Source organism: Saccopteryx leptura, chromosome 6 (assembly GCF_036850995.1).
Source record: "Saccopteryx leptura isolate mSacLep1 chromosome 6, mSacLep1_pri_phased_curated, whole genome shotgun sequence".
Taxonomy (NCBI): domain Eukaryota; kingdom Metazoa; phylum Chordata; class Mammalia; order Chiroptera; family Emballonuridae; genus Saccopteryx; species Saccopteryx leptura.
In genome coordinates, this window is record NC_089508.1 from 848,598 (window position 1) to 864,065 (window position 15,468).

A 15,468-nucleotide genomic window follows, 5' to 3' on the forward strand; every position below is an offset into this window, starting at 1 on the left:
ATTTCTGTTGCTCACCTGTTCCAATGTTGGTTTTACACACACAGCTCTATAAAGTTCTCTGAGTGGTAAGTTAACTTTTCCACAGCCTCCCATCAGATCCATGAATCTCTCTCTAACGCAGTGGTTCTCAAAGTGTGCGCCCTAGATTTCCAGGTGTGCCCTATGGTATTTCAGAGGAATATGTATCTGTTGCAGACCAGAATACCAACAGAGTTCTCAGAGTTTAGATTTTTAGGGGACAGAGGTGTGGGGAATTTCCTGTAAGCTGACAGTCTGCCCAACCCCTCACCTCACTTGCCTGATTAGGTTGTAAAAGGCTGTTCAGCTGAGATGCTGGATTGTTTACACTACCCCCATGTCCCCCGGAAAGACTGGAGGCAAGTTTCTTCTAACCTTTGTTTGGTGTGAAGTTAAGATGATAAGTATGGTGGGAGTTTTCTTCACTCAACACATTGAAGAGTAAAAACAGAAGAATTCTTCAATGTATTGATGAGGAAATGAAAGTTTGCCTTTCAAATATATACCCAAACATTGAAGAAATCGCTAGAACACATCAGGCTCATATTTCTCATAAACACAAGAATGAAAAAACTTAACACATTTGTGCCGGGACCTGCCAAATTTACTACATCTTACTAAGAATATATTTATATATATATAAAGATAACTTTTTGTCGTGTTTTTATTTTTTAACCCTTCATTTTTATGAATTCTAAAAAGCATAACTCAAAAAATGGAACATAAAAATGTTTTTTAATGTCAGAATAAATTTAATTTGGTAGTATTTATTTCATTTAATTACCATAAAACCATGCTTGGACTTTATATTTTTTCTTTAATGTTTGACTTAATTATTATAACATACTTCTCAGAAATTTGTTTATGGTGTGCCTACAATTATTTGTAGGATTTTAAATGCACCCTGACTTCAAAATGTTTGAGAACCACTGCCCTAACGTCTCAGGGTCTCTGATTCCAGTGACAGAAAAGCATCTTCTCAGAACTCAGTCTACTTTGTCTCCTCGAAAATCCAGAGGTCAGTCTGGAATTAGCAGAGTCTATTCATTTGTTATATCGCATTCCAAATGAAAGAGAAAAATTGCATCTTTCAAATTGTTGCTCATGGCCAGGAGATCAGGGGTCATGGTGCCTCTGTGGTCTTGATCTGGGACTTCGCAACAAACAAGCTACACAGAGAAACCCTGTCCCCTTAGTGTTACAGAGAAGATTCAGAGTGTGCATGGCCCAGGGGGACAATGACAGATGCCACATTGGACCACAGGGCAGCTGCATCAGTGACAGTTAAACCTGACCTACTGACTCTCAAACTGCGATGTCCATCTGCATTAGAATTGGATATTGTCTCAGGGCCCTCATAACAGAGTGGACAGAACAGGGACATTCATGTCTCCCAACTCCATCTCCTAACATCCACCTAGCATGTCTGTCCACCATGGATATTCCCGGTCGTTGAATTTGCGGAATGTTGGCTTTTAATCCATGCGGTGTGCCTGTATCAATGGGAGGTACTATAAGTTGTATATGTTGCTGTGAAATAAAAATTTTATTAATTGGGCATTACCTTATGAAACATTTCATTGCAAGCTCTTTAGATACAGCGGTTGTCTGATTTTTCAGCCCACGGTCTGTTGTGGAGACGGTGTCTGATCTGCACCACGACCCAGGAGCACTTCCTTGGCCCTTCTCTGAACTGCACAGTGAGGAGGAAGGGGAACTAACATACTGAGACCCCCTCTGAAGGCCAGGGTCAGGGATGGCCACTTCCCCCTCATTTTCTGACCGAATGTCCCTGGACCACAGCCTCCACCAGGGGAGGCACAGAGGTCACCAGGGAGACCATGACCCTCAGTCTCAGACGCACCCCAAAGCCACACCACTGTGACACGGGCAGGCTTGGCTGCGAGGAGCATACCATTGTCCTGAACCCAATCTGCATAGAGAAGATGAGATCACCCAACACTGAGGTGACCCTCTGTGATCAGGAGCAGTGTTGTGGGGAAATGTCATGAACTGGCCCTAAAGGACCCTGTGGAAACTTTCACCAATCCTGGACAAGTGCCCACAGGTCAAGACCAGCTACTGACCAGGTCTCCTCTGCGAGCCAGGGACTCAGTCTCAGTTTAAGTTCTTAAAGACTTACAAAAACAGTGCAGGACACCATCATCTGGTTTTCAGCTTTATTTGAGGGTGCTGGCCAGCGACCTGTCAGAGACAGCTGGTGTGAAAACGCCCACACCTCTCACTGCCCTGTGAAGTACAGCAGGAACCCTGCGATGTCCAGGAATGTGGGCTTTAGCTCTGCCAGCTGGTGATGCTTATTCTCATAAAGATGTCCTATATTGCCTAGAGTTGTACAGGGGTCACAAGGCTGATTTGCTCTTTAGTCTTCAACTGTCACTTCTCTGACTGTGATCGTCCTGACAGTTCTCACAATCATGGCCACTGCAATGAGGAGTGAAGCTATGAAGGTGTATATTCGACCAAAGACCACTCTCAGATACGGCACTGACAGGTCACTCTGCGTTACTGACCACATTCTTCTTGGAGGGAGTCCGCTGTCCACACTCCCTCCAGGTCCTTTGTTTATACACTGTGGGGGGTCCCAGCCTAACTGGCAATGACAGTGCCCTTTGTTGTTGCAAACTCCCCTCAGATTGCATTTCTTGGGAGGGCAGTGATAATTCATTCCAGCCACAGTACCATTGCAGTGATTATTCAGACAGAATTTTCCACCACCACAGGGGGTACCAGGTCTCACAGCACCAACATCAGTTGTTCCTGCCCCCCGATGTGACCCCACTCCAAAACACAAAGACCCCTCGAACACACTCTGATGGAATCCAACATGTTCTTGCAGCTTAGGCAGATGAGTGACATTGGTGCACTGTAGGCGTCCACACTGAATGTCTTCTTGAGCACAAGACACAGGACGAAACTCAGTACCAGTCCCACAGTGTCCAAACCTGTGGCCCCTTCTATTGATCACGTAGCAGGCGTCTGGAGCGTTCCAGGCACCTTCACCAAAGACCTCCTTGCAGTGCATGTTGCGGTCAGTACAGTTCCCATGGAAGCAGTAGCCTTCCTCGGTGCACGGGGTTCCATCTTGCAGATAAAAGTCATCAGGGCACATAAAGGTGTGCCCGAGGCAGTACTCTGGAAGGTCACAGATGTTCTGGATTGGTCGGCAGAGCGTTCCTCTGGGCGAGTAGGTGCAGTTTGTGCAGCATCTGCCTGTGTTACACGCGCTTCCGGGTGTAAAGGTACAGTCAGCGTTGCAGCAGGGGTTGTGATGACACTGCTTGAAGGATCCACAGTCACAGTGCTCACCTTCATCCACCACAGAGTTCCCACACCGAACATATGTCAGGCTTTTATTGTAATAAAGTTGGTTGTAAACACGCAACTTTCAAGGCTAGGAGAAATATGTTGTACATGCACAAAAATTAGCAGTTACTGAAGGCGTCTGTCAGTACTGGGTGTCTGGACATGATGCAGGTGGTCCGTCTTTGGCAAACACAATATTTTTCATCATAACTGATACCACAATTTCTTGCAATATGTTGGGTGGCTATAATAGACAACAATAAATAATGTCTGCCTAGTTGACCAACCACAATGACATTATGGTCTGTGCACACATCATATACAGAAGGTGGAAAAGTCATGTCTTTGATCTTGTCGTTAACCACAATCCTGGATGAGTGTGGCTTAAAAATATTATAAATGTTCCTTGCATAATAGGTAGGAAAGGCACTCCCTGGCACTTCAAAGTTGTCCATTGCAGTTGGATCTGCTCTATTATAAATGATCATTACGCTGACATAGTATCTCATATCAAGACCTTGGAGCATGGTATCAGCTACGCTAACTATATTTATCAGATACTGGGCAGTCTGTGACACATTACTGAATGTTGATCTAGAACTCATTACACAGCCTTTTATATTTGCTTTATGTGATGCATAAAGCTTACTACTGATTCCGGGGGCTGCACTGGCATTGGCTGGAAAGAACAGGGGGTGCCTCTCTTCCTTGTACCCCAGTGAGTACATGGGTCCTATTGCCTTGGTGTCTGACACTATCTGGAAACCACGTGTTCAAAGGTTCAGGAGTCCTTGAGGGGCTTGATTTCATAGGCAAGGTCATCACCTTCATAATACCTTCTAGGTCCCCATAGCACGTGTCCACAGTGACCATGGAAAGAGGAACCCCCTCCAGGTAGCCAAGGTAGTAGCAGTCAAGGGGGACAAAAGGGTACTCCACCTGCAAGGCTCCCTGGTCGTCCTGAGTCATCAGCAGCAAATCTCTGGACATAAACAGTTTCTTGTGCCGCAGGCGGATAACGTGTCTCTGTCCCCCGAACCTCAGGCTGTAGGAGAGCCAGCCGGGCACCTGACCGCCTTTGCCATGGTGCACTTGCTTCTGGGGAATCACCACCTCAGAGGAGATGTAGCGCCATGACGGTCGACCTGGAGAACCCTGGACTGGAGACCACACCACCCAAAGCACTGGTAGGAAGGAGGCCACCCACAGGGGGTCCGAGTCCTCTGCCAGACTCATGCCCTGTTGGGGACAACCGTCAACAGGAATGGAGAAAGGCAGGGTCTGCAGTGAAGGTGGGTCCTCACCACCTAACCAGGCCACAAGCAGATTGTGACATAGAAACTCCCCTGGGTGTGTCAGCTGGGGTATAGGTAAGAGTCACAGGGCGTGGCAGTGGGTGCGGCTGGACATGAGGGGGAGGGGAGGTGTCTGTGATGCCCATGGGGGAGTGAATGAGAAGGAAGCAGAGCACACCTGTCTCCCTCTGTATTTGATTATGTGTCTCTGTTACAGCAGTTACATTCTTCACCAACACTCACCCACAGGACACCTGGGCCACTCTCTGTGGGTTGCTGTCTTCCTTGTTACGGGTATGTTGAGCAGATAAAATATATATATTATGCTCACTTTGTTAAAGATGGCGCTGCTCACATGGAAGCCCATCGCCCAGGTGATATTAATGTGTGTTGGGTGCAGGCTGTGGGCAGGCAGGATCCTTGTAGCCTGGGGCTTGGTTTTAGGACTAAACCTTTCCCACACCCTTTTTTGTTTGTTTGTTTGTTTTTTTCTGACGTTGGAAACAGGGAGGCAGTCAGACAGACTCCCATATGCGCCCAACTGGGATCCACCCGGCATGCCCACCAGGGGACGATGCTCTGCCCATCTGAGGCGTTGCTCTGCTGTAACCAGAGCCATTCTAGGGCCTGAGGCAGAGGCCATAGAGCCATCCTCAGCGCCTGGGCCAACTTTGCTCCAATGGAGCCTTGGCTGCAGCAGGGGAAGAGAGAGACAGAGAGGAAGGAGAGGGGGAGGGGTGGAGAAGCAGATGGGCGCTTCCCCTGTGTGCCCTGGCCGGGAATCGAACCTGGGACTCTTGCACGCCAGGCCGACGCTCTACCACTGAGCCAACTGGCCAGGGCCTCCATCCCTTTTGATGTGGGGTGGTGCAATCTCATTATACCTCAGATAAGTGACTTTGTATTAGAGACTTCCCTATTTTGTATATTGGATTAAAGGTTTTGATTTCTGCACTATAAAGTGGGGCAGACCAAGAGCTTTGTGCAGGGAGAAGGAAGGAGATGGGGAACAGAGGTGATTAAGTCTGGTGAGCTAGAAACCTTTGATTCTAGGAAACTCGGATAAGTCAGTAGCTTTGTGAGCACTGAATGTGAATGGGTTTTGGAGCCCAGTGTGTATTTTTTGCTTGCCTGCCGGGTGCAAGCTAGGATTAAAGCTAATGGCCCACCAGTTTTTGGCTCCGTTGTTTCTTTACCGACTGTCCGAATCCAATGCGAACCTGCATGGGCCAAGTTGCTGTGATGGTGGCCATGGCTTCTGGCTTTACACTTTCCAAGACCAAGACATTGGTGGAAAGTTTTAGTGGTCTTGCTTTGGGTTTTGCTAGGAGAAGGACTTCTGGTTAAACTCTGGAATGACAACTGGTGGGATTGGGTCCTGCTTGAGGCTCTCGGGGATGTCTGTTTCTCTATGAGAGGTACTAGTGGAGACTTCATCCTGCCCAGGACTTCCAGAGGTATCTACATGAGGCTTTCGGTAAAATGCCAGAAGTGAGGACATGCGTCTATCTCTAGGAAGGCTAATGGAGGTTAAGTCCGTCCAGGATTAGTCAGTCTCGCATCACACTGAATCAGTGGAGGCTGAGCTAACCTGGATTGATTAATCTCGACCCAAGACTTCCAAGAGACGTCTCTGTGTTTGTCGAGATCTCAGTCTTTATTTTAATGTTTCTGTTTCTAAAACCCCTGGTTAAGAAATCTCTTGTGCCATGACCTATGTGCACCTGAGGTCACGAGGGAGAGCTTTCCCTCGTCTGTGAGGCTTTGTCTTTGTTCATCAAATTATCCGGTTTTATTTAATTGAAATAGGCGCGCATTGTTTGTGTATAAGTCCTCTGTTTAATGTCTAAACCTGTCTGTTTTAAGGCCTGTTTGAGTCTTTTGTATCAAGATTGGAAGCTTCTGACTAAAAGCTATGTTAATTGACTTTCTTTTTTTTTAATTTATTTATTAAATTTAATTCAGTGACATTGATAAATCAGGGTACATATGTTGAGAGAAAACATCTCTAGATTATTTTGACATTTGATTATGCTGTATACCCCTCCCCCAAAGTTAAATTGTCTTCTGTCACCTTCTATCTGGTTTTCTTTTTGCCCCTCCCCTCCCCCAACCCCTCTCTCCTTCTTCGCCCCATCCCCCACCCCTGTTGCCATCACATTCTTGTTCATGTCTCTGAGTCTCATTTTTATGTCCCTTCTATGTATGGATTCATATAGTTCTTAGTTTTTCTGATTTACTTATTTCACTCCATATAATGTTATCATGGTCCATCCATGTTATTGTAAATGATCCGATGTCATCATTTCTTATGGCTGAGTAGTATTCCATAGTATATATGTACCAAAGCTTTTTAATCCACTCATCCTCTGACGGACACTTGGGCTGTTTCCAGATATTCGCTATTGTGAACAATGCTGCCACAAACATGGGGGTGCATTTCTCCTTTTGGAGCCGTTCTATAGTGTCCTTGGGGTATATTCCTAAAAGTGGGATAGCTGGGTCAAAAGGCAGTTCGATTTTCAGTTTTGTGAGGAATCTCCATACTGTTTTCCACAGTGGCTGCACCAGTCTGCATTCTCACCAGCAGTGCAGGAGGATTCCCTTTTCTCCACATCCTCGCCAGCACTTATTCTGTGTTGTTTTGTTGATGAGCGCCATTCTGGCTGGTGAGGTGATATCTCATTGTGGTTTTAATTTGCATTTCTCTAATGATTAGTGATGTTGAGCATTTTTTCATATGCCTATTGGCCATCTGTATGTCCTCTTTGGAGAAGTGTCTATTCATCTCTTTTGCCCATTTTTGGATTGGATTATTTGTCTTCCTGGTGTTGAGATTTACAAGTTCTTTATAAATTTTGGTTATTAACCCCTTATCAGACATATTGTCAAATATGTTCTCCCATTGTGTAGTTTGTCTTTTTATTCTGTTCTTGTTGTCTTTAGCTGTGCAAAAACTTTTTAGTTTGATATAGTCCCATTTGTTTATCCTGTCTTTTATTTCACTTCCCCGTGGAGATAAATCAGCAAATATATTGCTCCGAGAGATGTCGGAGAGCTTACTGCCTATGTTTTCTTCTAAGATGCTTATGGTTTCACGGCCTACATTTAAGTCTTTTATCCATTTTGAGTTTATTTTTGTGAGTGGTGTAAGCTAGTGATCTAGTTTCATTTTTTTGCAGGTAGCTGTCCAATTTTCCCAACACCATTTGTTAAAGAGGCTGTCTTTACTCCATTGTATTTCCTTACCTCCTTTGTCAAATATCAGTTATCCATAGAACTGTGGGTTTATTTCTGGGTTCTCTGTTCTGTTCCATTGATCTATATGCCTGTTCTTATGCCAGTACCAGGCTGTTTTGAGTACAATGGCCTTGTAGTATAACTTGATATCAGGAAGTGTGATACCTCCCACTTTATTCTTCTTTTTTAAGATTCCTGAGGCTATTCGTGTTCTCTTTTGGTTCCATATAAATTTTTGGAATATGTGGTCTATATCTTTGAAGTATGTCATTGGTATTTTAATTGGTATTGCATTGAATTTATAGATTGCTTTGGGTAATATAGACATTTTAATGATGTTTATTCTTCCTAACCATGAGCACGGTATATGCTTCCACTTGTTTGTATCTTCCTTGATTTCTTTTATCAATGCTTTGTAATTTTCCGAGTACAAGTCTTTAGTCTCCTTGGTTAAGTTTACTCCTAGGTACTTTATTTTTTTGGTTGTAATTGTGAAGGGGATTGGTTCCTTAATTTCTCTTTCTGACTGTTCATTGTTGGTGTATAAAAATGCCTCTGATTTCTGAATATTCATTTTATATCCTGCCACTTTGCTGAATTCATTTGTCAGGTCCAGTAGCTTTTTGACTGAGACTTTAGGGTTTTCTATATACATTATATATCATCTGCAAATAATGATAGTTTTACTTCTTCTTTTCCAACTTGAATGCCTTTTATTTCTTCTTCTTGTCTGATTGCTGTGGCTAGGACTTCCAGGACTATGTTAAATAAGAGTGGTGAAAGGGGGCACTCCTGCCTTGTTCCTGATCTGAAGGGTATTGCTTTTAATTTTTGCCCATTGAGTATGATGTTGGCTGTGGGTTTCTCATAGATGGCTTTTATCATGTTGAGGTATGTTCCCTGTATTCACACTTTGCTGAGAGTTTTGATCATGAATGGGTGCTGGATTTTATCAAATGCTTTTTCTGCATCTATTGAAATTATCATATGGTTTTTCTCCTTTTTGTTTATGTGATGAATCACATTGATTGATTTACGAATATTGTACCAGCCTTGCCTCCCCAGAATAAATCCCACTTGATCATGGTGTATGATTTTTTCCATATATTGTTGGATCCGGTTTGCTAATATTTTGTTGAGGATTTTAGCATCTATATTCATCAGAGATATTGGCCTATAATTTTTTTTCTTTGTGTTATCTTTGCCTGGTTTTGGAATCAGAATTATGCTTGCCTCATAAAAGGAGCTTGGAAGTTTTCCTTCCTCTTGAATTTTTTGAAATAGTTTGAGAAGGATAGGAATTAGTTCTTCTTTGAATATTTGGTAGAATTTTGTTGTGAAGCCATCGGGCCCCGGACTTTTTTTTGTTGGGAGTTTTTTTATAACTGTTTCAATCTCATTTGGTGTAATTAGTCTGTTTAGGTTTTCTGATTCTTCCAGATTGATTTTTGGAAGATTGTATGTTTCAAGGAATTTGTCCATTTCATCTAGGTTGTCTAGTTTTTTGGCATACAGTTCTTCATAGTATTTTCTTACAATATTTTGTATTTCTGTTGTGTCAGTTGTTATTTCTCCTCTCTCATTTCTAATTTTATTTATTTGAGTCCTCTCTCTCTTTTTCTTGGTGAGTCTAGTTAAAGGTTCATCAATCTTGTTTACCTTTTCAAAGAACCAGCTCCTAGTTTCATTGATCCTCTGTATTGTTTCTTTAGCCTCTATGTCATTTATTTCTGCTCTGACCTTTATTATTTCCTTCCTTCTACTACATTTGGGCTTTACTTGCTGTTCTCTTTCTAATTCTTTTAGATGCAGGGTTCAGTTGTTTATTTGAGCTTTTTCTAGCTTCTGAAAGTGTGCCTGTAGTGCTATGAACTTCCCTCTCAGTACTGCTTTTGCTGTGTCCCATAAATTTTGAGTTGTTGTATGCTCATTGTCATTCATTTCTAGGAATTTTTTTATTTCTTCTTTGATCTCATTCTTAATCCATTCGTTATTTAACAACCTGCTATTTAGTTTCCATGTATTTGAGAATTTTTGAGCTTTTCTGTTGTGGTTCATTTCTAGTTTCATGCCATTGTGATTGGAGAAAGTGCTTGATATGATTTCAGTCTTCTTAAATTTGTTGAGAGCACTTTTGTGACCTAACATGTGGTCTATCCTAGAGAATGTACCATGAGCACTTGAAAAGAATGTATATTCTGCTGCTTTAGGGTGAAAGGTTCTGAAGATATCTATTAAATTGAGTTGATCTAGTGTTTCCAATTAGTCTGCTGTTTCTTTGTTAATTTTCTTTCTTGAGGATCTATCTAGTGATGTTAGTGGGGTATTGAAATCCCCTACTATTATAGTATTGCTGTTGATCTCGCCCTTTAAATCCATCAAAGTCTGCTTTATATATTTGGGTGCTCCTATATTAGGTGCATAGATGTTTATAATAGATATATCTTCCTGTTGGATCACTCCCTTTATCATTATGTAGTGGCCTTCTTTATCTCTTACTATATCCTTTGTTTTAAAGTCCAATTTGTCTGATATAAGTATTGCTACCCCAGCTTTTTTTTTCATTTCCATTTGCATGAAATTTTTTTTCCATCCTTTTACCTTCAATCTATGTGTATCTTTTGTTCTAAGGTGTGTCTCTTGCAGACAGCATATGTATGGGTCCTGTTTTCTTACCCACGCAGCTACCCTATGTCTTTTGATTGGATCATTTAATCCATTTACATTTAAGGTTATTATTGATATGTAGTTGTTTATTGCCATTTTCTTCTTTAAAGGTATATTCCTTTTTTTGCTATATTCTTTTCCCACTTTGATCTGTTTACAACAGGCCTCTTAACATTTCCTGCAGCATTGGTTTGGTTGTAATGAATTCCTTGAGTTGTTTTTTGTCTGGGAAGCTTTTTATTTCTCCTTCGATTTTAAACAATAGCCTTGCTGGATAAAGTAGTCTTGGTTGTAGGTTCTTGTTCTGCATTACTTTGAATATTTCTTGCCATTCCCTTCTGACCTCAAGTGTTTCTGTTGAGAAGTCGGATGTCATCCTTATGGGGGCTCCTTTGTAGGTGATAACTTTTTTTTCTCTTGCAGCTTTTAATATTTTCTCTTTATCACTTAGCTTTGGTTTTTTAATTATGATATGTCTTGGTGTAGGTTTCTTTGGGTTTCTCTTTAATGGAGTCCTCTGTGCTTCTTGGATTTGAGAGAGTTTCTCTTGCATTAATTTAGAGAAGTTTTCAGCTATGATATGATTGAACAAAGTCTCTATCCCTTGTTCTTTTTCTTCTTCTTCAGGAACCCCTATGATGCAGATGTTATTTCTCTTTATGTTGTCACAGAGCTCTCTAAGAGTTTCCTCTGACTTTTTGAGTCTCTTTTCTCTTTTCTTCTCTGCTTTCATGCCTTCATTCCAGTTGTCCTCCAACTCGCTGATTCGATCCTCAGCTCTATCTATCCTGTTTTTAATTCCTTCCATTGTGGTCTTTATTTCTGATACTGTATTTGTCATCTCCAACTGATTCTTTTTTATACTTGCTATTTCTTTATTTAGGTGTTCATAATGACCATCCATTGTTGTTCTAAGATCCCTAAGCATCCTTACAATCATTATTTTGAATTCTGCATCTGGAAGTTTGATTATTTCCATATCACTCAGTTCATCTCCTGGAGGTGTCTCTTGGTTGTTTCATTTGGATTGCACTTCTTTGTCTTCTCATTGTCTATTTTTGGGTGTTTTATTTGTAGAGTTGGTTGAGTCTAGGCTTGGTGTTGTCTGCCTCCAGTTTTCAGTTGTGTTATTTCTAGGTCTTCTTGGGTTGGTATCAGCTGTTATCTTTAATCCACTTTTGGATTTGGGCAGCTTTGAAGTCTTGATTTGTTTGTTTTCTTAACAGGTGATAGTCTTGTTTACTGATCTCAGCAGGGGGCTTCCTTGAAACTGTATCCAGGAATGCGATGGGTGTAACCTGAGACTCTGAAGGCCTCTTTAGCCAACTAATCTCTCTGGGGGCAGGGTGTTTTCTCAGCTTCAGTAGGGGGAGGTGTATCTCAGATCTCCATGGAGACTTGAGTTACTGCCCCTCCTCCCCACTTCTTGTTTTCAGCTGTGTCTTGTTGTGCTGATTGGAGCTGGATAGATGTCCGGAGATCTCTGATCCAGAAGCAATTCAGCTCTGTTTTGTGAAAGGTTCAGTCCCTCCCCCAGCTATGGCCGCCTCCAGCATGGATGAGTCAGCTTTTTTAGGTCGTCTCCTTCATTCCTTAGTCCCTCACAGTCTCTCTCTCTCTCTCTCTCTCTTTCCTTTCCACTTGGGAGATAAGCTGGCCTTTTCAACACACCTCACTCCCTGGTCGCCAGGCAAGTGGCTGTGAGCAGTAGTTTCTGCTCTTTTCCCTGGAGTGAGATCCCCTCTGGGCTCTCAGCCTCACACACACACACCCTCCATTCCTGTAAGCAGGGGAGATTCAGGCACTCCCTACCAGGTTTGTTGTGGCTTCTTCTTTGCTCCTTGGTTTTGGAGAGCTGTTCTTGTAGTTCAGAGTTGGGTTTTCATGCTGATTTTTCCTAAATTGATTTGTATTCCAGTTTGGTGGTGAGAGCTGGGCGTCTGTGCATCCGCCTACTCTGCTGCCATCTTTTCAGTCCCTAAGTGACTTTCTTTGTTCTCAAAAATCTACCTTCAGGCACTCTATCTGACTTCTCCCCTGAAGAAAAATCATTCTTTTCAGTTGGCTTCTTGCCCTTGTTTTGTGTAATAATTAATATCTCTATAGTCAAACAGCCTCTTATTCTGGGTGCTAGTTAATTATCTGTTCTGTCTTATCTTTCTTGATAGCACACTAATTCTTAGATTCTCCTGAAACAAGTTTTAGTTTTGTAATAAGTAATAGCAACCGGGAATTCTAATCCCCGGATAATAAGGCCAGTCTAGAACAGTGATGGGCAATCTTTTGAGCTTGGTGTGTCAAAATTCGCCAAAAAAACGAACATAACTCGAGTGGTGTGTCACTTCAAGAAAAACAGCCTAGGCCCTGGCCGGTTGGCTCAGTGGTGGAGCGTCGGCCTGGTGTGCAAGAGTCCCGGGTTCGATTCCCAGCCAGGGCACACAAGAGAAGCGCCCATCTGCTTCTCCACCCCTCCCCCTCTCCTTCCTCTCTGTCTCTCTCTTCCCTTGCTGCAGCCAAGGCTCCACTGGAGCAAAGTTTGCCCGGGCGCTGAGGATGGCTCTGTGACCTCTGCCTCAGGTGCTAGAATGGCTCTGATTGCAGCAGAGTGACTCCCCAAGATGGGCAGAGCATCGTCCCCTGGTGGCCATGCCGGGTGGATCCTAGTCGGACGCATGCGGGAGTCTGTCTGACTGCCTCCCCGTTTCCAGCTTTGGAAAAATACAAAAAAGAAAGAAAGAAAGAAAGAAAAACGGCCTAACCGGAAGTCCCAGAACAAGACACTGTGTGCCAGAGTTCTGTTGTTTTGGCCTACAGACCTTGGGCACAGAGTATCTGCACTACAGCAACTGTTTCATTCTCGGCTACTGCACCTGGCCGTGCAAGAGCCAAGGAGGAAACGTCCTTCTCGGCATGCGGCCCCATACTTCTCTGGTATGCGGCCGCATGTCATCAGAAATGGCTGCACGTGTCAGGGCTGACACGTGTGTCATAGGTTCGCCATCACGGGTCTAGAATATAGTAATTGGGAACCAAGGTTGTCCCGATCAGTTTCCATACATTGATCGGTGGCTAAATTTAATAATGAATCCGCCACAGTGGCTTAAAAGCTTGCTCAATACAGAAAGGGCAGGCAAGCAAGTGATTTAAATAAAAGAAAAACAGAGCCCACAAAATGAAAGTGTTTCTCCAAACTCTGGAGCAAAAGGACCAGTAAGTAAGCAGTCTGAGTGAGAAAAACCAAGCAGCGAGAGCGGTGCGCAGAGCGAGGGGTGGGGCCGAGTACGCATGGTCCCTCCCCTCTCGGATGTGGTTCCCTGGTCTCCGCCAGTGCTGCACCCGAGGTCCACATTCCTGCCCTGTTCTGTGGTTTCTGGACCCCACACAGAGCTAACCACCCCCACCCTCCTCACGCTGTGATGGTGACAGACTCCTGCACGTCCTCCACACCGCTCTTGCAGAGAGTGGAATGTGGACGCTGGCCTGTCAGAGTCTGAAAAGCTTTGCTCTTCCCTCTGGACACTGCGCGGCTGAGCGTGCCACCACCTCCTGCTTGTGCAGCAGCCCGCTGGAGGCTGCAGACAGCCAGCAGCGCCTTGTCCTCCCAGGCGGAGGACCACCCGGCCTCCCCTCTCGCTCTCATCTCTAGGTGGGTCATTTGGCTGGATGGACACTGTCCTCAGAGAGTAAAGGTGCTGGAACTGTGAGGGCTGGAACCCACGGTGCCCTGGAAAGGCCACTTGTAACGTGCTCTGCAGTGGAACCTTGGCTGCATTGAGCTGTCACCGGCCCTAAGAAATGCCGTGTTAAAGGAATTTGCAACAAAAAAAGAGCTGCCAATGCTGTGTACCCCAGGGCTTTTAATGGTACTTGCACCAGGGTACCAGTGGGCGTGTCCACACTGGACCTTCCCAGAATGTGGTCATTAACACAAAGCCAATCATCAATACTGTATGTCTGCCTAACAGGCACTCCTTAGCAGGGGCCAAACGTGAGTCTGTCAAGACCACCAAAGTCAAGGAAGTGACGTGTTTTCTGTCTGAGCCTCCCCAGGACAGGCCAGGACCTTCTCACTGTGGCATCTGCAGGTCCCAGGGGCTGGGAGGACAGAAAAGGCCAACTTGTCCGCACTTTCCAATCTTCACGTTAATCCTGTTTGCTTTGTTCTGTTTGTCAAAGCAGGTCCCTCACTAGGTTAAGGTAGTGTGGAGGCGCTGCCCATGTGCTAGGTAAAGGGTAGAAGGGAAATTTGGAGTCTGTTACTATAAAATCATCCGTGTGTGTGTGTGTGTGTGTGTGTGTGTGTGTGTGTGTGTATGTGCTGGGTGATTTATTGAATAGTCGTAGTGAAGTGGGATTTGAGCCACATGTGGAAATACATAGATGGGACTTTAGTTTGGAGGATCTTTAGGACATAACAGACCCCGAAGTCACGCTGACATCTTCTGGACTCAGGGGATTGTCCACTGTGTCAGGTCACCTGGCAGCTCCAGGAAAAGGATCTCCAGTGGCTCATAAAGCTCTTTGTTGAGGTTTCATTGCAGAGTCATTGGGATTTGGTAAAGGCGGTTCTCAGAAGTGACCATAGATGTCCCTGAGGCAGCAATCAGAAGTGAGGACACAGCCTTTAATGCTGGACTAGAACGCTGAGAGGTCCAAGCCCTGTGAGCCCGCACAGGACCCCCCTGCAATGCACGGTCTGAACACCAGGTGGCGCTCAGGACGCACCGATTCTTAGCCGCGGCTTCATCTGCGCTTGGAGGTGCTGTTTATTCTGTTTCCCCCTGAAGGTCCTGCGCGACCCTCTCCACGTAACAGTTTCCCCCGGAGTCTCTCAAGATCTCTGATCCTCTGATTACCAGAGATAACTCTGTATTTTTTAAGTTTCATTTTATTAGGAGAAACAATCTCTCCTACACAAAAG

At 44.2% G+C, this 15,468-nt stretch overlaps 1 pseudogene and 1 gene segment (V, D, J or C); one reads left to right on the forward strand and one right to left on the reverse strand.

Annotated features, from left to right (window-relative positions):
* LOC136407738 (immunoglobulin heavy constant mu-like) overlaps positions 1 to 15,468 on the forward strand; it is a 318,310-nt gene that overhangs the window by 256,422 nt on the left and 46,420 nt on the right.
* On the reverse strand, positions 2,402 to 4,755 carry LOC136375795 (disintegrin and metalloproteinase domain-containing protein 20-like; annotated as a pseudogene).